The 21,234-nt window shown below is 40.0% G+C and overlaps 1 protein-coding gene across 2 annotated transcripts in view; it reads right to left on the reverse strand.

Moving 5' to 3' along the window:
* CNTN3 (contactin 3) overlaps positions 1 to 21,234 on the reverse strand; it is a 297,168-nt gene that overhangs the window by 238,514 nt on the left and 37,420 nt on the right. The gene's annotated exons all lie outside the window — the stretch shown is intronic.

The following is a 21,234-nucleotide window of genomic DNA, read 5'->3' on the forward strand; positions in this document are numbered from 1 at the left end:
TACAGAAGCAGAAGACATCAAGAAGAGCTGGCAAAAATACACCAAGGAATTATACCAAAAAGATCTGTCTGTCCCAGACAACGCAGATAGTGTGGTTGCTGACCTTGAGCCAGACATCCTGGAGAGTGAAGTCGAGTGGGCCTTAGAAAGCATGGCTAACAACAAGGCCAGTGGAGGTGATGGCATTCCAGTTGAACTATTTAAAATCTTAAAAGATAACACTGTTAAGGTACTACACTCAATATACCAGCGAGTTGGGAAAACATTCCACCCAAAGAAGGGCAGTGCCAAAGACTGCTCCAACTACCATACAATTGCACTCATTCCATGTGCTAGCAAGGTTATGCTCAAAATCCTACAAGGCAGGCTTCAGCAGTATGTGGACCGAGAACTCCCAGAAGTACAAGCTGGATTTTGAAGGGGCAGAGGAATTAGAGACCGAATTGCTAACATGCGCTGGATTATGGGGAAAGCCAAAGAGTTCCAGAAAAACATCTACAGTGGTGCCCCGCATAGCGATGATAACCCGTTCTGAAAAAATCGTCACTATGTGGATTTGTCGCTATACGGGGCAAAAAAGCCTACAGGAACGCATTAAAACACTTTAATGTGTTCCTATGGGCAAAAAATCACTGTTCTGCGGAAATCCTCCATGAGGCCGTCATTTTCGCTGCCCGGTAAGCAAGGAAAGGGAACGAAAACACAGCCGGTGACCATTTTTTTCACCCGGTGGCCATTTTGGAACCGCCGATCAGCTGTTGTTAAAACACTGTTATGTGATAATTGGTAAGTGAAACGCTTACCGATCATCGCAAAGTGATGTTTTACCATCTAAAACATCATTATGTGATCGCTGACTACCGAAGAATTGATGCTTTTAAATTGTGGTGCTGGAGGAGATTCTTGAGAGTCCCCTGGACTGCAAGGAGATCAAACCTATCCATTCTGAAGGAAATCAACCCTAAGTGCTCACTGGAAGGACAGATCCTGAAGCTGAGGCTCCAGTACTTTGGCCATCTCATGAGAAGAGAAGACTCCTTGGAAAAGACCCTGATGTTGGGAAAGTGTGATGGCAAGAGGAGAAGGGGACAAAAGAGGCCCAGGTAGATGGATAGTGTCACTGAAGCTACCAACATGAATTTGACCAAACTCTGGGAGGCAGTGGAATACAGGAAGGCCTGGTGTGCTCTGGTCCATGGGGTTACGAAGAGTCAGACAAGACTTAATGACTAAACAACAGCAAAAACTCTCTTCCATCTAATTGCAGTTTCTGGAGACTTTCTAAAGGCACCCCAATGTACAACGAAGGATGCAACTACAGTATATGAATGGCCAGATCAGACATCACAGGGAATTGGCACAGCTGGCATACTAGCTTTAACTAGGAAAATAAATTCCAAGCTGCTGCTAAGACCAAATCAGGGATAAATTCAGGAACACACCCAAGCTGTGATTCTGATTAGATCCCATTCTCTAATCTGCTTTTTGATCAACCATCTGTTTTATCTGGATTATACTCCAGTTCATTTGTCCTTATTCAGTCCATTATTAAGAGCAAGACTGTCAGAACTCAGGCTTTTCAATGACAGGTGCCTTTGATTAGTCCGGTGAAGCTCTGATATTTGGTTCACATATAATTCAGGGCTTTTATACCCTTTAAAACTCTATGACAGAAAATAATGACATATTCTCAAAGCCTCACTTCTTATTCTGAAACTTGCCAATTTTCTATAGTTCCCTATTCACTGTCACTGAAATCAAGAAATTGTTGGAACTTTTTGTTTGCTTGCTTCTTAGATTCATATGGCATTTTCAAGGATTTTAGCCAATTACATAGAATTTAAGTTTTCCAAACTATTTTGGCATAAAGACACAGAGATTTGTGTTTTGTGTTCACTTAAATGTTGGTGCCACTAGATAAATCATGGATGCCCAACAGTTATCCTGTCTACATTCTGATACTGGCACAGTAATAACAAGCAACAATAACACATTGACAAAAGCATGTGTAATTTAAATTTTGTATAAATCTAAGCTAACAGAAGCCATTCGTCAGAAAATTGAAAAAAAGTGGAAGAGACTTAAAAAATTATGCTGGAATTTTATGCAGTCTTCTCAGAAGTAAGCTATTCAGCACTTTTACAGAATCTGTGATTGCACAGGTATATAACTTATGTTTTGGACAGCTTGTGACATAGTCATGTGCAGGATATTTCCTAATGATAGCACTCCAGCCTGACTTCAGTCTGTACCCAAGCTGGTCCTTTCTTATTTTTGAGTCAGGCTGTAGTGATTCCCTGGTGGATGGAAGGGTTTTTGGAAGGGAAATCACTCCTGGCAAAGTGACTCCTATGCCATCACACACACACCTTTCTTGTTTTCAGACTGCACTTTTAGATTCCTAGTAAGAAGTAATCCCAAGGGTCATCTAGGCCAGTGGTTCTTAACCTTCGTTACTCGGATGTTTTTGAACTGTAACTCCCAGAAACCCCAGCCAGCACAGTTGGTGGTGAAGGCTTCTGGGAGTTGCAGTCCAAAACTCCTGAGTAACCCAAGGTTAAGAACCAGTGATCTAGGCAATACCTATTAAAGCCGAAAAATCATAGCTAAACTATTCCTGAGATGGCCACCCAACCTCTGTTTCAAAGCTTTCAAAGAAGGAAACTCTATAATCTTCTGAGTCACTCCATTTCACTGCCAAACGACTCTTACCATCAGAAAATTGTCCTAATTATTTTTGAGACTACTTAAAATAGTAGATGAATTAACTTGACTGCTTAAGTTGGCTAGGGAGAAGGGATACAAGATCATGTTGTAATTTAATACTGTACTGTATACTCTTTCTTCATGAATTGCTGCCTTGTTGTGGCGAAAGGGCATGAGTAACTCAGAGAAGCTATGGGCTATGCCGTGCAGGGACACCCAAGATGGACAGGACATAGTGGAGAGTTCCGACTAAACGCAATCCACCTGGAGTAGGAAATGGCAATGCCACTCCAGTATCTTTGCCAAGAACGCCCCATGATCAGAAACAAAAGGCTAAAAGATATGATGCTGAAAGATGGGCCCCCCAGGTCGAAAGGTGTCCAATATGCTACTGAGGAAGAGTGGAGGACAAGTACAAGTAGCTCCAGAGCTAATGCAGTGGTTGGGCCAAAGCTGAAAGGATGCTCAGCTGTAGATGTGCCTGGAAGTGAAAGGAAAGTCCAATGCTGCAAAGAAAAATACTGCATAGGAACCTGGAATGTAAGATCTACGAACCTTGGGAAGCTGGATGTGGTCAAACAGGAGATGGCAAGAATAAACATTGACATCCTGGGCATCAGTGAACTAAAATGGACAGGAATGGGTGAATTCAATTCAGATGATTATCATATCTACTATTGTGTGCAAGAATCCTGGAGAAGGAATGGAGTAGCCCTCATAGACAACAAAAGAGTGGGAAAAGCTGTAATGGGATACAATCTCAAAAATGATAGAATGGTTTCAATACGAATCCCAGGCAGACCTTTCAACATCACAATAATCCAAGTTTATGCACCAACCAGCAATCCTAAAGAGGCTGAAATTGAAAAATTTTATGAAGATTTACAACACCTTCTAGAACTGACACCAAAGAAAGATGTTCTTCTCAATCTAGGTGACTGGAATACCAAAGTAGGGAGTCAAGAGATAAAAGGAACAACAGGGAAGTTTGGCCTTGGAGTTCAGAATGAAGCAGGGCAAAGGTTAATAGAGTTTTGTCAAGAGAACAAGCTGGTCATCACACTCTTTTCCAACAACACAAGAGGCGACTCTATACATGGAAATCACCAGATGGGCAATATCGAAATCAGATTGATTATATTCTCTGCAGCCAAAGATGGAGAAGCTCTATACAGTCAGCAAAAACAAGACCTGGAGCTGACTGCGGCTCTGATCATCAGCTTCTCAAAGCAAAATTCAAGCTTAAACTAAAGAGAGTAGGAAAAACCACAGGTATAATCTAAACCAAATCCCTTATGAATACACAGTGGAAGTATAGAACAGATTTAAGGAACTCAATTTGGTGGACAGAGTGCCTGAAGAACTTTGGATAGAGGCTCGTAACATTGTACAGGAGGCAGCAACAAAAACCATCCCAAAGAAAAGGAAATGCAAGAAAGCAAAGTGGCTGTCTAACGAGGCCTTACAAATAGCAGAAAAGAGAAGGGAAACAAAATGCAAGGGAGAAAGGGAAAGCTACAGAAAATTGAATGCAGACTTCCAAAGAATAGCAAGGAGGGCCTTCTTAAATGAACAATGCAAAGAAATAGAGGAAAATAACAGAAAAGGAAAAACCAGAGATCTGTTCAGGAAAATTGGAGATATTAGAGGAACATTTTGTACAAAGATGAACATGATAAAGGACAAAAATGGGAGGAACCTAACAGAAGAAGAAGACATCAAGAAGAGGTGGCAAGAATACACAGAGGAATTATATCAGAAAGATTTGGATATCCCGGACAGCCCAGACAATGTAGTTGCTGACCTTGAGCCAGACATCCTGGAGAGTGAAGTCAAGTGTGCTTTAGAAAGCCTGGCTAACAACAAGGCCAGTGGAGGTGATGCCATTCCAGAGGAACTACTTAAAATCTTAAAAGATGATGCTATTAAAGTGCTACATTCAATATGCCAGCAAGTTTGGTAAACGCAACAGTGGCCAGAGGTTTGGAAAAGATCAGTTTACATCCCAATCCCAAAGAAAGGCAGTGGCAAAAAATGCTCCAACTACTGTACAATTGCACTCATTTCACACGCTAGCAAGGTTATGCTCAAAATCCTACAAGGTAGGCTTCAGCAGTATGTGGACCGAGAACTTCCAGAAGTACAAGCTGGATTCCAAAGGGGCAGAGGAACTAGAGACCAAATTGCTAACATGCGCTGGATTATGGAGAAAGCCAGAGAGTTCCAGAAAAATATCTACTTCTGCTTCATTGACTATGCAAAAGCCTTTGACTGTGTGGACCACAGAAAACTATGGCAAGTCCTTAAAGAAATGGGAGTGCCTGACCACCTTGTCTATCTCCTGAGAAACCTATATGTAGGACAGGAAGCAACAGTTATAACTGGATATGGAACAACTGACTGGTTAAAAATTGGGAAAGGAGTCCGACAAGGCTGTATATTGTCCCCCTGCTTATTTAACTTATAAGCAGAATACATCATGCGGAAGGCTGGACTGGAGGAATCCCAAACCGGAATTAAGATTGCAGGAAGAAATATCAACAACCTCCAATACGCAGATGATACCACTCTGATGGCAGAAAGTGAGGAGGAATTAAAGAACCCTGTAATGAGGGTGAAAGAGGAGAGTGCAAGAAATGGCCTGAAACTCAACATCAAAAAAACTAAGATCATGGCCACTGGTCCCATCACCTCCTTGGATAAGACCTTGTTGTTAGGAAAGTGTGATGGCAAGAGGAGAAGGGGACGACAGAGGATGAGATGGCTGGAGAGTGTCTGCGAAGCAACCAACATGAATTTGACACAACTACGGGAGGCAGTGGAAAATAGGAGGGCCTGGCGTGCTCTGGTCCATGGGGTCATGAAAAGTCGGACACGACTACACGACTAAACAACAACGACTCTTTATTTTGAGATTTGTAGATATCTTCGTCTTCATTTAGTGGTATTAGTTACATTTTCTAGCAACATTACACTTAATTGTTTATATTTTCACTGTATTTGTATCTAATATTGGATTTAGACTATTAAGGTTTATTCCTAGGTATGGGACTTAATGTTTAAATAACCATTTCTGCTAAATTAATTTGTATCTCTTCCACTGCTTTTGACTGTCTATACCATTTTCTGTTTATAGAGATATTCATGATTCGTTTTATTTTTACTGCTAAATCCATCCAAAAGCTTTCCAATTTACACATATAACTCCAAGCTATCTGCAGTATCATTTAATATTTATTTTCCTTTGATTCCAAACACCCTTCCTTAAAATTACTAAGTGCTTTCTAGAGTTTTAACACACTTCTTTTCACTTTTCCAGATCATGAAACCGTAATATAAATATCAGTCCACTATAACGTATTCCAAAAATGGCATGAAAAGCAGTCAGGCAAATTTACCCACTAGATATGCTGCACTTTGACCACTAATCCTTCTATAATCAGACACGATTCTACCTAAATTCATTATCACTACCACAAGATAGGATGAAAAATTCACTGAAAAGACAAGAGACAATTTCTTTCTGCTTTTAAACCAGGTGGTGTAGTTATGCATTTCATTGGTTTAAATAAAAAATGTCCATTACAGGAGTGTCCCAGTTATTGTCTAAAGTTCCTACTAGCCAACACTATAAAGTCTGTAGAATTTCTTGAAAGCAAACATTACCACAAGTTGGGAATATTCTTACATTTCTGCTTCTAGCAAAGGAAAAATCAGTTCAAAATATGTAGACTTTCAGATTACAAGAAAAAAAGTATCATATCTTCTTGGTCTGTCAAAAAATAAAGCTGATATCCAATGTCAGGCAAGCAGACTTACACCCACACAAGAGCATTTCCCCTTCCTCTCCTCCACCTCATGCCCCACCCACCCAAATCTATTCCTGAGGATCCCCATGTCGGTTGTTGTGGGTTTTTCAGGCTCTTTGGCCGTGTTCTGAAGGTTGTTCTTCCTGATGTTTTGCCAGTCTCTGTAGCCGGAATCTTCAGAGTTCCTACTCCTGTTCCTCTGAAGATGCCAGTCATAGAGGCTGGAAAAACGTCAGGAAGAACAACCTTCAGAACACAGCCAAAGAGCCCAAAAAACCCACAACAACCAGATTCTGCCCGTGAAAGCCTTTAGGCTTGTCCTTTGAAAAACCGTTTGAGGTTATGAGGAAGAGAGCACAGGAGAGGGACAATTATTCCTTCTATCCTATACTGAGATAAGCTCTTTAATACGATGCCAGTTAATACGATGCCAATGCCAATTTGCTACCCTTTGCATTACTATCTTGAAACATTTTAATCTACTGATAGCTTGTTCCTCCTCACTGCAGTATTTCCAGTGAATCATGGATCACTAGTGAAAGTGATGACATTGCAGGCTATGCTGCCATTCGATTTGCGTAATGAGGTCAAAGAAAGACACTTAAAGATGAAGACAGTGCTTTCTGCCTCAGTCACAGGGACAACCCAGTTAATACACACATGGTTTGTTCTCATTATGAACATTAATCCTCTTTCCCCACAAATCCTGGCAATCTCTCAAATAAAAAGATGAAAGGATACAAATACTTATGAAAAGTACCTGTCTTTTGGCTCAGTACTATTTAAACTATAGAATCAAATACAGTGTTGAAATTTGGTGCATGAATTATACTGCACATCAATGTGTAAATTTAATTCATGAAGTGTTATGTAAGAGTCACGAAAACCAAGATATTATCTGTGACTTTTATGTGACTGCATTATATGCCAGTATCTGTAACCATGTTGTCCCTCACGAAAACAGAACAGATGATTTGTGATCAGAAGTGTATGATGAAGCAGAAAGCTAATTGCATGCTTGACAAAATAATGTCAATGCCAACAAAAACAACAAAAAGGGCAAAAGGGGGAATGGCATACCAGACATTCAGTTCCTTGGGGATCTCATTAGATCTTTGCTATGTATTGCTTATTAGAAAAGAGTCTTAGCAGGTAACAGTTACAGGAATGCCTGTGGCTGATCCAGTACTGTATTTCTTTTGGGATCTCTGCAACACATATGCAATTTCAAAGAAGCTGAACAGTGAAAATAATAGAAATAGAAAGATGTACCGTTTGCTTTTTCCATGTACAGTCTTTTTTTGAGGGGGGAAGGTTCTAAATTGGACTGTTTAACACTGACATATGTTTCATATTTGATGCAATTACTGAAATTAGGAATTATTTTCAATTAACAGTGCAATCCTATTTGTGCCTACTCAAAAGTAAATTCCACTGAATTCAGTATGGCTTCAATATCAATGCATTATTCACAAAGTGACACCATGCAAGGGAAGACCCCTGAAGCTGACTTTCTTTCATCACTTCTCACCCAAACACAAAGCAATTCTCAGGACTGTTTTTCAACAAGTATTAATGGTAGTGAGAACAACAGGGTATCCTATAGACCAGTGGTCCCCAACCTTGGGCCTCCAGATGTTCTTAGACTACAGCTCCCAAAAGCCTTCACCACCACCTCTGCTGGCCAGGATTTCTGGGAGTTGAAGTCTTAAAACACCTGGAGGTCCAAGGTTGGAGACCACGGCTATAGACAATCTTGAATGCTGCCATTCATGTTGCCAGCACTTAACCCTTTGCTTTGCATCCTTTTTACTGCTGGCAATTCAGGCATTATGTTGTGCGGCACTATATCCCACATACATAAACCAGAGGATTTTTGAAGAATTGAATTTCTTGGCTTTTAATACACACACACACACACACACACACACATACAATTTCAATCAGAAATTTCCTCATATATACCCAGTGGTAGAGGATTCCAGAAAATGAGCATATGATCTGTCCTAGGAAATGGGGGAAGACAGAAGTGAGAACAGCTTGGATGTGAGTGTAGTCTCTCTGTGCCCAAATATTTTGAAGGGCTGTTTAGGACTTTATAAAACTGTGAAGCAAAGGTATAAGTAGGTACAAAATACACAATGGAGAAATATACGCACCCTTTAACCTCTCTGCTAAACTAATGTTGCCATGCCTGCTCCACTAAATGAAAAGTTATGTTCCAATTTCATATCCCTTTCTTTGAGTTAGGCAAGATGAGGGAAAGAAGTATATTTGACTAAAAGCTCTATGGGCATGTTGTGTGCATGTTTTCCAGAGGATGTTCCTTTGCTTTTTGCTTTTTTTTTTAAAGGAATAGATTGGAGTTAGAAAAGAATGTGACTGGAAAGCAAGATCAAAATCATCCGTACTATGTGAAAGAAAGACAGTGAAGAAAGACAGGGACAAAAATCAGCTCATTTGAAATGTGGTGTCAGTACAGATATGAAAGACCGCCAGAAAATCATGGGAGTTCAAGCAAGGAACCAGGAAGTTCAGGAAAATGCTTCAGACATTTGTGGTTCGGGTTAGTTCAGGTTCTCCAGTTCAGAACGGACCTGAACCACTGAAACAGCAATTTCATACAAATTTGCTGGTTCATTTTTTAATTATTATTTGTGCCCATCTCTAGCCACAACTGTTAGTCTGCAAGATTTGAGAAAAAAACATAATTGCTAGGAAGAGGGTGTGGTAGGAATAGAGAATAAACCTAACTTGAGATGCTGTTGGTTTGCCAGATCTGATCAGAACTGTTCATGACATGACATTTTGGAAGTCAGTAACTCATATAGTCAACACACATGAGAAGTGACTTGGTAGCACACAGCATCTTTGGATGTTCTTTTTCTTAATTATTGAACAATAGTATAGTGACAAGATGAGTAGAATAGGCACCAAAGCTCTGTAAGACCATCCCCAGCCACAAAGCATAAAACAGCAATTTAACAGTTGTGTGAGCTTCGAAGTATTTATTCTCTATATTTTTAAAATGTTTTTACACCAGATACAGAATTTCTTTTTCATGCCTATTTGCCAAGGAATAAGTTAAAAACTTCTCATCCTGAAAGTCATTTAATTTGGTCCTGACCGGCAGTATCAAAAATCATATCTCCCTTCCTAACTCTCAGTGTTTATGTTTAGAATATTTGTACTGATAACCAGTTTATAAGAAAGCCCAGAAAATCAAAGGATTTTCTCTTTGAAATAAAAAAGTGGCTGGGATGAATCATTCTCTTTCAAAATCAGCAGATTTTGTGTTTTCAATGTATATGAGATACATTGAAGGACCGCCTCCTTCCATATGAGCCTACCCGGCAGTTAAGATCTAGCCAGGGGGCCCTTTTGAAAGAGCCATCCCTCAAGGAGGTAAGAGGGATGGCTTGCAGACAAAGGGCCTTTTTGGCAGCTGCCCCCAGACTATGGAATGCCCTCCCGACTGAGATTCGTCTGGCGCCGACACTGATGACATTTCGGCACCAGGTCAAAACCTTCCTGTTCCAGAAGGCTTTTAACTGAAATAATATTAACTGTGGGTCTGATGGCAATTTTATATATATTTTAATTGTATTTTAATTGTACATATCTTTATTGTATTTTAAACGCTGTAAGCCGCCCAGAGACCTTTGGGTAGTGTGGGCGGCATATAAATTAAATAAATAATAATAAATAATAATAATAATAATATGACCTGTTTTAAATCTGCAAATAGAAAAGGTCACCCAGTGTCTGCATGGGGGTGGCATGATAGGTAAAAGTTTTATATTTTTTAAAAAATCACAATCAAAAACCATTTGCTCAACCATACTCAAATTTGAAACAGAGCCAGAGCACACTATCTGCTACATCTGTGCCAAAATTGATTCCGTTTCTTTCTTTCTTTTTTCAATTCATTTTTCATAGGGATAGGGGTTAAGGTACAAATAGAGGGATCAGGTAGAAGAGAGGAGGGAAGGGTAGGAAAGTGAAAAAGTATTCTCACATCTGCTTATACAGTTATATTAAAAAAGGGAAATCATATAAAGAGAAAAACAATATAGCAATTTTCCAGGATATCTATAGTTACTAATCTTCCATTTTCTTGGACTTTTCATTTTTATCATTAAACTTACAAATTTTATAGGTTTGATATTATTCTGCCAAGTTTATATCTACTGCTCTAAATCAATGTTATAACCATTAGTTTGTTCCCATTTTATCATATATTCTTTCACCACAAAATACCCTCTTAAATTTAACATTTCCAGCTTTTGATCATCTATAGAACATCTTATCTATCTTTTCTTATTCTGCCAGGGTTATATTCACTGCTCTACATCAAGATTCTAAACAATGCTCCATTTTCCATCTTATCAACCATTTATATTTACTTTTAGCCTTTTGTTTCTGATCATGGGGCGTTCTTGGCAAAGATACTGGAGTGGCTTGCCATTTCCTACTCCAGGTGGATTGCGTTTAGTCGGAACTCTCCACTATGTCCTGTCCGTCTTGGGTGTCCCTGCACGGCATAGCCCATAGTTTCTCTGAGTTACTCAAGCCCCTTCGCCACGACAAGGCAGCAATCCATGAATCCATGAGCAATCTCATTCTAGGGGACTGGAATGCTAAAGTAGGGAGCCAAGAGATAAAAGGAACAACAGGGAAGTTTGGCCTTGGAGTTCAGAACGAAGCAGGACAAAGGCTAATAGAGTTTTGTCAAGAGAATAAGCTGGTCATCACAAACACTCTTTTCCAACAACACAAGAGGCGACTCTATACATGGAAATCACCAGATGGGCAATATCGAAATCAGATTGATTATATTCTCTGCAGCCAAAGATGGAGAAGCTCTATACAGTCAGCAAAAACAAGACCTGGAGCTGACTGCGGTTCTGATCATCAGCTTCTCATAGCAAAATTCAAGCTTAGACTGAAGAGATTAGGAAAAACCACTGGGCCACTCAGGTATAATCTAAACCAAATCCCCTATGAATACGCAGTGGAAGTAAAGAACAGATTTAAGGAACTAGATTTGGTGGACAGAGTGCCTGAAGAACTTTGGATAGAGGCTCGTAACATTGTCCAGGAGGCAGCAACAAAAACCATCCCAAAGAAAAGGAAATGCAAGAAAGCAAAGTGGCTGTCCAACGAGGCCTTAGAAATAGCAGAGAGGAGAAGGGAAGCAAAATGCAAGGGAGATAGGGAAAGTTACAGAAACTTGAATTCAGACTTCCAAAGAATAGCAAGGAGAGACAAGAGGGCCTTCTTAAATGAACAATGCAAAGAAATAGAGGAAGATAACAGAAAAGGAAAGACCAGAGATCTGTTCAGGAAAATTGGAGGTATTAGAGGAACATTTTGCGCAAAGATGAACATGATAAAAGACAAAAATGGGAGGGACCTAACAGAAGCAGAAGACGTCAAGAAGAGGTGGCAAGAATACACAGAGGAATTATATCAGAAAGATGTGGATATCCCGGACAACCCAGACAATGTAGTTGCTGACCTTGAGCCAGACATCCTGGAGAGCGAAGTCAAGTGGGCCTTAGAAAGCCTGGCTAACAACAAGGCCAGTGGAGGTGATGGCATTCCAGTTGAACTATTTAAAATCTTAAAAGATGATGCTGTTAAGGTGCTACATTCAATATGCCAGCAAGTTTGGAAAACTCAACAGTGGCCAGAGGATTGGAAAAGATCAGTCTACATCCCAATCCCAAAGAAAGGCAGTGCCAAAGAATGCTCCAACTACCGTACAATTGCACTCATTTCGCACGCTAGCAAGGTTATGCTCAAAATCCTACAAGGTAGGCTTCAGCAGTATGTGGACCGAGAACTCCCAGAAGTACAAGCTGGATTCCGAAGAGGCAGAGGAACTCGAGACCAAATTGCTAACTTGCGCTGGATTATGGAGAAAGCCAGAGAGTTCCAGAAAAATATCTACTTCTGCTTCATTGACTATGCGAAAGCCTTTGACTGTGTGGACCACAGCAAACTATGGCAAGTTCTTAAAGAAATGGGAGTGCCTGACCACTTTATCTGTCTCCTGAGAAACCTATATGTGGGACAGGAAGCAACAGTTAGAACTGGTCATGGAACAACTGAGTGGTTCAAAATTGGGAAAGGAGTACGGCAAGGCTGTATATTGTCCCCCAGCTTATTTAACTTATATGCAGAATACATCATGCGGAAGGCTGGACTGGAAGAAACCCAAGCCGGAATTAAGATTGCCGGAAGAAATATCAACAACCTCCGATATGCAGATGATACCACTCTGATGGCAGAAAGTGAGGAGGAATTAAAGAACCTTGTAATGAGAGTGAAAGAGGAGAGTGCAAAAAACGGTCTGAAACTCAACATCAAAAAAACTAAGATCATGGCCACTGGTCCCATCACCTCCTGGGAAATAGAAGGGGAAGATATGGAGGCAGTGTCAAATTTTATCTTCCTGGGCTCCATGATCACTGCAGATGGAGACAGTAGCCCTGAAATTAAAAGGCACCTTCTTCTTGGGAGGAAAGCGATGACAAATCTGGACAGCATCTTGAAAAGCAGAGACATCACCTTGCCAACAAAAGTCCGAATAGTCAAAGCTATGGTTTTTCCTGTCGTGATGTATGGAAGTGAGAGCTGGACCATAAAGAAAGCAGACCGCCGAAGAATTGATGCCTTTGAATTGTGGTGCTGGAGGAGGCTCTTGAGAATCCCCTGGACTGCAAGGAGAACAAACCTATCAGTTATAAAGGAAATCAACCCTGAGTGCTCACTGGAAGGACAGATCCTGAAGCTGAGGCTCCAGTACTTTGGCCATCTAATGAGAAGAAAAGACTACCTGGAAAAGACCCTGATGTTGGGAAAATGTGATGGCAAGAGGAGAAGGGGACGACCGAGGATGAGATGGCTGGACAGTGTCTGCGAAGCAACCAACATGAACCTGACACAACTCCGGGAGGCAGTAGAAGACAGGAGGGCCTGGCGTGCTCTGGTCCATGGGGTCACGAAGAGTCGGACACGACTAAACGACTAAACACACATATTTACTTAGATCCACTCCCAAGAGATTCATCAACTCCATGTACTGTCTCCTTCTTTGTCCCATCTGCCACAGCATATGTCCCATCGTCTCCACTCCACTCCCTTTCATAGTAAAGTTCACCATTTGTTACACTTCTACTGGTGACATCTCCATAAGGAGAGTTAACAAATTAGCTCTCAGTTGCTTCTGAAGTCTAGTAGTAAAATTGTCTCTCTCTATTCATGGTTTTAGTAAGCTGGTTTCCTGTTGCAGTTCTGCTTTTTTCTCTGTCTTCACTGTAGATTTCATTTATGTCCCTAGGCCTTTCATTTGTTCAAACAGCTGATCAATCTCTCCTTTTATCTGCTGTAATCCATTCCATATGATGTCTTGAATATTCTTGAGAACGTCTTGTTCCATGATTCAAGCAGTTACTGCCTATTTGCACTTATTATCTGGATTAATTTCCAGCAGGTGGTAAACATAATAGATGTTCACAAGGGGCAAATAACATTTACAATTTAATCTTTCTCTCAATTTAATATTTCTCTCCAGTCTTCATAATCAGCAATGGATGGCATGGGGAAGGGCTTTTCCTCCTTTTCAAATCTTTTCCAAATACTGTTTCTGGCTACTTCACAGCTTTAAATCAATCAACTTTGTAGTTCAGTAGTTTATGGTTATATTGCCCTGCAGAAACTAGTCTTATTACACCAATACAAAGTCTTTTTCTCCCTTCCTTTTCTTTTTTCCTTCTTTCTCTTTCTCCCAGTCAAGCCTCAAATGAAGAGGCGGGAGAGTGCTCGCTGGTCTGGCCAGATATAGATCTAGTCACTTTCTCTGACAGATTGCACCCACGCTCTTCATTATTTAGAGTTCCATACGTAAGTTCCTTAAGAGTTCCATATGTAAAACAAACAGCTCACTTCAAGTTCTGGTCAAGATTATTTTCCAAAATTCTTCTGTACTTTTCCACTCTCTGCCAGTGGCATTCACAGCTTTCTGCCAAGATGGCACCCACTCAATTTCTGCATTCAGATGAGACTTCAAAGAGAAGAAAACCCAGACATTTTTCGGTACTGCTCCCTTCTCAGTCAGATTCTGTTATTTCATACTTTCACTTCTCCCAGTAAAAGTGCCCCCCCAATTTGGGGGAGTTTTCTAAACTAAATGGTCACAGTCAGTTTCAGGAGCCCTCCTGAAACCTGACCGGTCTCGCTGTGACGAACCCCCTACCTCCCCAAAATTATTTCAGTTTCAAAGTTATATATTTTTATTTAGGTACCCTCAGTTTTAGAATTGCCTCATGGAATACTGATTTGCTCTGCTGCACAGTATCAATTGCTGCACTCTCATGCAGCAATAGTATACATTTTATGTTTATCCTCCAAATGTACATAAGAAAAATATTTTTTAAAAAAATAGGCAGATACTGGTTTGCAGCTCATCTGTACTTATACCTTACTACTCCCCATCTCTTGTCTGTTAGGCTATTCTATGCACCCATGAAATTGGGAGCCCAAAAGGTGGCTAGCTAGGGCTGCCTTCGATACATGCCTGTATTCAAAATATAAATAATCTTACTGTTCAGCTTGATAAGAAGTCAATATGTCCATATATTGCTTCTCTGGAACAAGAGTACATTTAGACACCCTGTTTGGAATTTTATCTGCTAACTTACTTAGCCAGCTATGCCTACAACTGTTCTGTTAGGTAGATATATAACCAAAAAAATGCTAGCTGGCAGAAATAAGGGGATAAATAGTGGGTGAAGAGAAAGGAGGACATCTTGTATCCAGTGTTGCAGTGAGACACACAAACATAAAGCAGGAACAGGTTGAGAGACAGAGCACTTTCATACAGTAGAAGCACACCTTCAGTGCTAATTCTCAGGAAAATCGGTATAGAATCCTAAATGTTTCAGACTTATCTGTTTCTCAGTGGATATGGCTGAATGCAAACAACAAGGTTTTATGACTCCCTGGTCAATAAGGCTTATTCTGACAAACAGATAAAGGCCATAGCTTGTTTCAGAAAGCCTGATTCATTGATAGTTCAGGGATGTGGGGAAAAATTACTTAGACTATAAAGTAAGAATAGTGGTCCATGCTGAAATATGTTTTACACCATTCAGATTAACTTAATTTGTACTAACTTGATTGTGTCAGTAGAAAATAAAAATTAGACTTTGAGACAAACTATGGATATCCTCGCCTAAATACAATATTTCTGAAAGCAAGAGTCTATGGAAGGAAAGAAGGCTTGATAAGAAGTCAGGAAGGAAGGAAAGAAGTTCTGAGGGTGGCCCTGTGGATGGTGGCTTGGGAAACTCCCTCATGTTTGGGGGGGTGGCCATAGCCGTGAAGAGTGGGGTCCGCAGCCTGGGGGTACACCTGGACCCGATGCTCACCATGGAAACGCAGGTGGCGTCGGTAGTCCGCACCGCCTTTTTCCACCTTTGGCAGATTGTTCGGCTGCGACCTTACCTAGACACAGGGGCGCTCACTACCTTAGTACATGTGCTTGTAATTTCTAGATTAGACTACTGTAACACGCTCTACGTGGGGCTTCCTTTGAAGCTGATGCGGAAACTTCAAGTGGTGCAGAATGCGGCGGCCAGACTCCTTACCGGAGTGAGAAAATACCAACATATCTCTCCTACTCTGGCCATGCCGCACTGGCTGCCCATCCGTTTCCGCATTGACTTCAAAGTGTTAATGCTTACATATAAAGCCTAAACAGTTTAGGACCGCGATACTTGGCGGAACGCTTACTCCCAACTAGTTCTACCCGTGTCACCCGCGCGAGCCAGGAGGTGAGGCTGAGGAGCCTGACGCCAAGGGAGGCCCGGAAGGAAAGAACTAGAAACCGGGCCTTCTCCACGGTGGCTCCTCGCCTCTGGAATAACCTACCTCTGGAGATTCGCGCTGCACCCTCGCTGGGTACTTTTAAGAACCAACTAAAAACATGGATGTATAGGCAGGCCTTCCCTTCCAGTTAATTCCTGTATTTTTCCCATCTTGCAGAATCATTTAATTAATTAATTGTTATAAATTTTTCTTGAACTTGTTATCCTTTATGTTGCAAGCCGCCTAGAGTGATTGAAATGACTAGATAGGTGGGGTATAAATAAATAAATAAATAAATAAATAAATAAATAAATAAATAAATAAATAAATAAATAAATAAATAAATAAAGGCTGCAATCAAGAACTAATTAGGCATGCTAAAGCCTGCTGAAATCAATGTGCTTAAACATCCAGGGTTGTAACTAGAGCAAAACTGTTTCTTCAAGATTCAAAACAAGTGGTAGGAACATGCAAAATTCAGAAATTTAAAAAATGTTTTAAAGATACATTAAAAATGTTTTGATTGTAATATTTAATATTGTTACACATTTAATTGTTTAATTTTTATATCTTATGTTTTTAATGGTGTTTACTGTATAGTTGACTTTGAGCTGTCTTTATATCCTTATGGAGAGAAAGGTGGCATATTTAAAAAGTAAATAAATAATAAATACCATTTAGATCATGGGTCAATCTGGCTCAGGCTCTCAACAGTTTCAGAGGTAGCTTTTCCCACATATTGTTATGTCATCTTGGCATTAATTTAAGTATTTGTTTATCTGTTCTTTTCTTTCCTTGTTTTTCACCTCACTAAGCTGAAATTAAAATGCAATCTTCTTATAGTTACAATCTGTCACTTTTGATCGCACCGTGGAATGCCATATGCACTGGTTCAAGGTTTTCTTCTTAGTTTACAGAGGCCTAAAAACTAGGGACATGGTCACATGAGATGCCGCTAAACAGATTTCTTAACAGAATAATCCTAAGCATGTCTTCTCAGAAGTAAGTCTTACTGAATTTACAGGGACTTAACCCCCAAAAATGTAGATATAGAACTCAATGTCTAAAAGGAAACATGTTCTTCTTTAATGTATTCATTAAGAACTAGAAAAGGTTAATAATTACTAAGTGATAGAATCTGTAGGACATGTGAAGTCTGAACTATATTCAAGAACTATTAAGATATCACAGTCTCTTGACAACAGTCAGATATGAAAATTAATACAGAGGAATATTTAAATCAGTCCCACACAGAGATAGAAAATGTTACCTTTTCGGATTACAACTTCCAGAATCACAGAAAGGAAGTAAGATCACATATTATTTGGGGTTGATGAGGGAAGACTTAATGAACAAATATAATGTATCAAAACACAATAAGTCTATTAGAAAGGAGATCTATTGAGAGGTCAGAAGAAAAACTGTGTTTTTCATACAGGAATGCAGATGTTTAACAAATTTTTGGTGAACCCCTAAAGATAAAATACACTCCTGATGTTCCAACAGAAGGCTCTAATACAGCACAAGACTTTGTGTATTTGTTATAATCACCCTTCTTATGTCACTTTCCACTGAAAAAAATATATACTCGTAGTTGAAATCAAAGATACAAGAACGGTAAGATAAATAAAAGAAACAGGAGAAAAATTTATCAATTAAAAGTTAATTAAAAGTTCTGGGTATGGAATAAGCTTTGCATCCACAAGAAAACAGTCTGCTAGCTGAGCCACCATTGGGAATGGTGCTCCAAAGTCAAAACCCATAAGGTCCCCACACATATTGAAATATGGTTCAAATGTCTCAGTGGATGATGTAATAAAAGTACAGGCAAGAGATGGTATGGGAGAATGTACTTTTAAGGTTTTGTATTCTGTTCTATTGCCATTCTTTGGGTTCAATTCCATTTTGGTTTGCAAGAAGATATGATGTCATAGGATGTGCAAAACAAATGAGCAAACCCAGGACTGCACTGTAACTTGTTAAATATGAATCTGTTTTATGGAGGATAGGAACAGCTGAAGCTACAAAAAGTGCAGGGCACAAAGTATGCCCAAAGTAGGACAGCCTCATAGAATCAAGTTGGAAGGGACCTATAAGGCTGTCGAGTCAAACTGCTGCTCAGTGCAGGAATGCAAAACAAAGGATATCTTCCAGATGGTTGTCTAAATTTCTCTTGAATGCCTCCAATACTGCAGCACTCACCACCTCTCAAGGTCATTGATTCCATTATTGTACTGCTCTAACAGGAAGTTTTTCCTGATATTCATCTAAATTTAGCTTTCTGTAACTTGAGCCCATTGTTGCGTGTCCTGCACTCAGGGATGACTGAGAACAGATCCTGCCCCTCCTCTGTATGATAGTCTTTCAAGTATTTGAAAAGTGTTTTCATATCCCCCCCCCCCCCCCCAGTCTTCTTTTCTCCAGGCTAAACATTCCCAGTTCTTTCAGTCTTTACTTATAGGCTTGGTTTCCAGCTCCCTGATCATCCTTGTTGCCATCCTCTGAATTTGTTCCAATTTGTTGGCATTCTTCTTGAAGTGCAGCATCCAGAACTGGACCCAGTACTCAAAATGAAGCCTAATCAGTGCCAAATAGAGGGGAACTAGTACCTCACAGGATTTGGAGACTATACTTCTGTTAATGCAGCCTAAAATAGCATTTTCCTTTTTTGTAGCCACATCACACTGTTGGCTCATATTCAGCTTATGATGTACAGGTACTACAAGATCCTTCTCACTCGTAGTATTGCTAAGCCAGATATCCCCATCTTGTAACTTGTGTGTTTTGTTTCCCCCCCCAAGGTTTAGTACTTTGTACTTATTCCTGTTGAAATTCATTCTATTGTTTCCAGCCCAATGCACAAGCCTATCTAGAAAATTTTGAATTTTTAGTCTGTCTTCCATGGTGTTAGCTATTCCACTCAATTTTGTGTCATCCACAAATTTGATTAGTACTCCCTGTATCCCCTGATCCAGGTCATTAATGAAAATATTGAAGAGTAAGGGCCTAGAACTAAGCCCTGGGGTACCCCACTTGTTACCTCCTCCCAGTTTGAGAAAGAGCTATTAATCATAACCCTCTGAGTACAATTTATAGCCAATTATGTATCCAACTGACAGTTATTTTATCAAGCCCACACCAATTTAACTTGCTAATCAGGATATCATGGGGCACTTTGTCAAAAGCTTTGCTGAAGTCAAGATATACCACATCTATAGCATTCCCTTTGTCTTTCAGGGAGGTGACCTGATTAAAAAAGAAAAAAGAAAACAAATTAGTTTGGCAGGATTTGTTCTTGACAAATCTGTGTTGGCTTCTAGTTATTACTGTATTGTTTTCTAGGTCCTTCCACAATGACCGCTTTATGATCTGTTTCAGAATTTTTCTTGGAATTGATGTCAGGCTGACTGGCCTGTAGTTCCCAGGTTCCTCTTTTTTGCCCTTTTTGAAGACAGGGACAACACTGGCCTTTCTTCAATCCTCTGGCACCTCCCCCATTTCCCATTATTTCAAGAAAATAATGGATAGCAGTTCTGAGAGTTCTTCAGCCAGTTCCTTCAGTACTTTCACATGCAGTTCATCTGGCCCTGGAGATCTGAACTCGTTCAAAGTGGTAAGGTATTCCTTGACTATTTGTTTATCTATCTCCAGCTGCAATCCTGCTCCCCCCCCCCCACACACACACTTACACTTCCAATTTGTTTGGAAGTTCATAGTCTGTCTTATGGGAAAAGACTGAACTAAAATAGGAATTGAGCAGCTCTGCCTTTTCTTTGTCCTCTGATATCATTTTTCTATCTCCATTGTGGAGCTGTGCTACTATGTCTTTTGTTTGTCTTTTGCTACTTACATACCTGAAGAATGCTTTTTTAATTGCTTTTAGTGTACCTAACTAACCTCAGCTCATTCTCAGCTTTTGCCCTCCTAATGCCATCCCTGCACTTCCTTGCTACTTGTCTGTACTCTTCCTTGGTGGCCTGGCCTTCTTTCCATTTCCTTTACATCTCTTTTTTTGTGAAGCCACACTGGCCTTTTTTCCCACCTCCCCCCTTTTTTTTCTTGTTGGAATTGTTTGTAGTTGTGCCTTTAGAATTTCGTTTTTTAGAAGCTCCCATCTTTCTTGGACTCCTTTTATTGTTAGCTGAAAATGAAATCAATTTTGATCCCATTAATTTGTTTAATTCTTCATATTTGAGAAATACCATAAGTACCTACTTGTTTATGAATTTTGTTGACCATCAAGACCGGACAAAAATATTTCTGCTAGTGTATTTAAATATGTACCCTGCACAAGATTGAAACCTAAGCATCAAAATCTTCATGAGGCATCACTGATCTGGCTGTTAAACATTTGCATGTGCCCACCTACATTCTTACTCATTTAATTCAATTTAATTGAATCTACTATATATTAAGACTTCAACATAGTATTTTAAAAGGCATAGTATTTTAAAAGGCTCCCCAGAAAGTATTGAAAACTTTATTAGAAAAATACATCTTTGTTATTACAATCAACAGGCCACTCCAGAAAGAACAAGTATCCTCTTCAATCTCTTTTTGATCAATTAGAAATTTTTTATCTCTGATTAGAAAGATCATTAATTAATTAATTTATTGGCTCAGCATAAGGCCTAAATGCTACGATTTATGCTGTGTTAATAATTCCTAGAAGACAGGCAGGCCTGGCATGCTCTAGTCCAGTGATCATCAACCTTGGGCCTCCAGATGTTCTTGGACCACAACTCCCAGAAGCCATCACCACCACCTCTGCTGGCCAGGATTTCTGGGAGTTGAAGTCCAAGAAAATCTGGAGGCCCAAGGTTGGGGACCACTGCTGTAGTCC

This window comes from Pogona vitticeps, chromosome 2 (assembly GCF_051106095.1).
Source record: "Pogona vitticeps strain Pit_001003342236 chromosome 2, PviZW2.1, whole genome shotgun sequence".
Taxonomy (NCBI): Eukaryota; Metazoa; Chordata; class Lepidosauria; order Squamata; family Agamidae; genus Pogona; species Pogona vitticeps.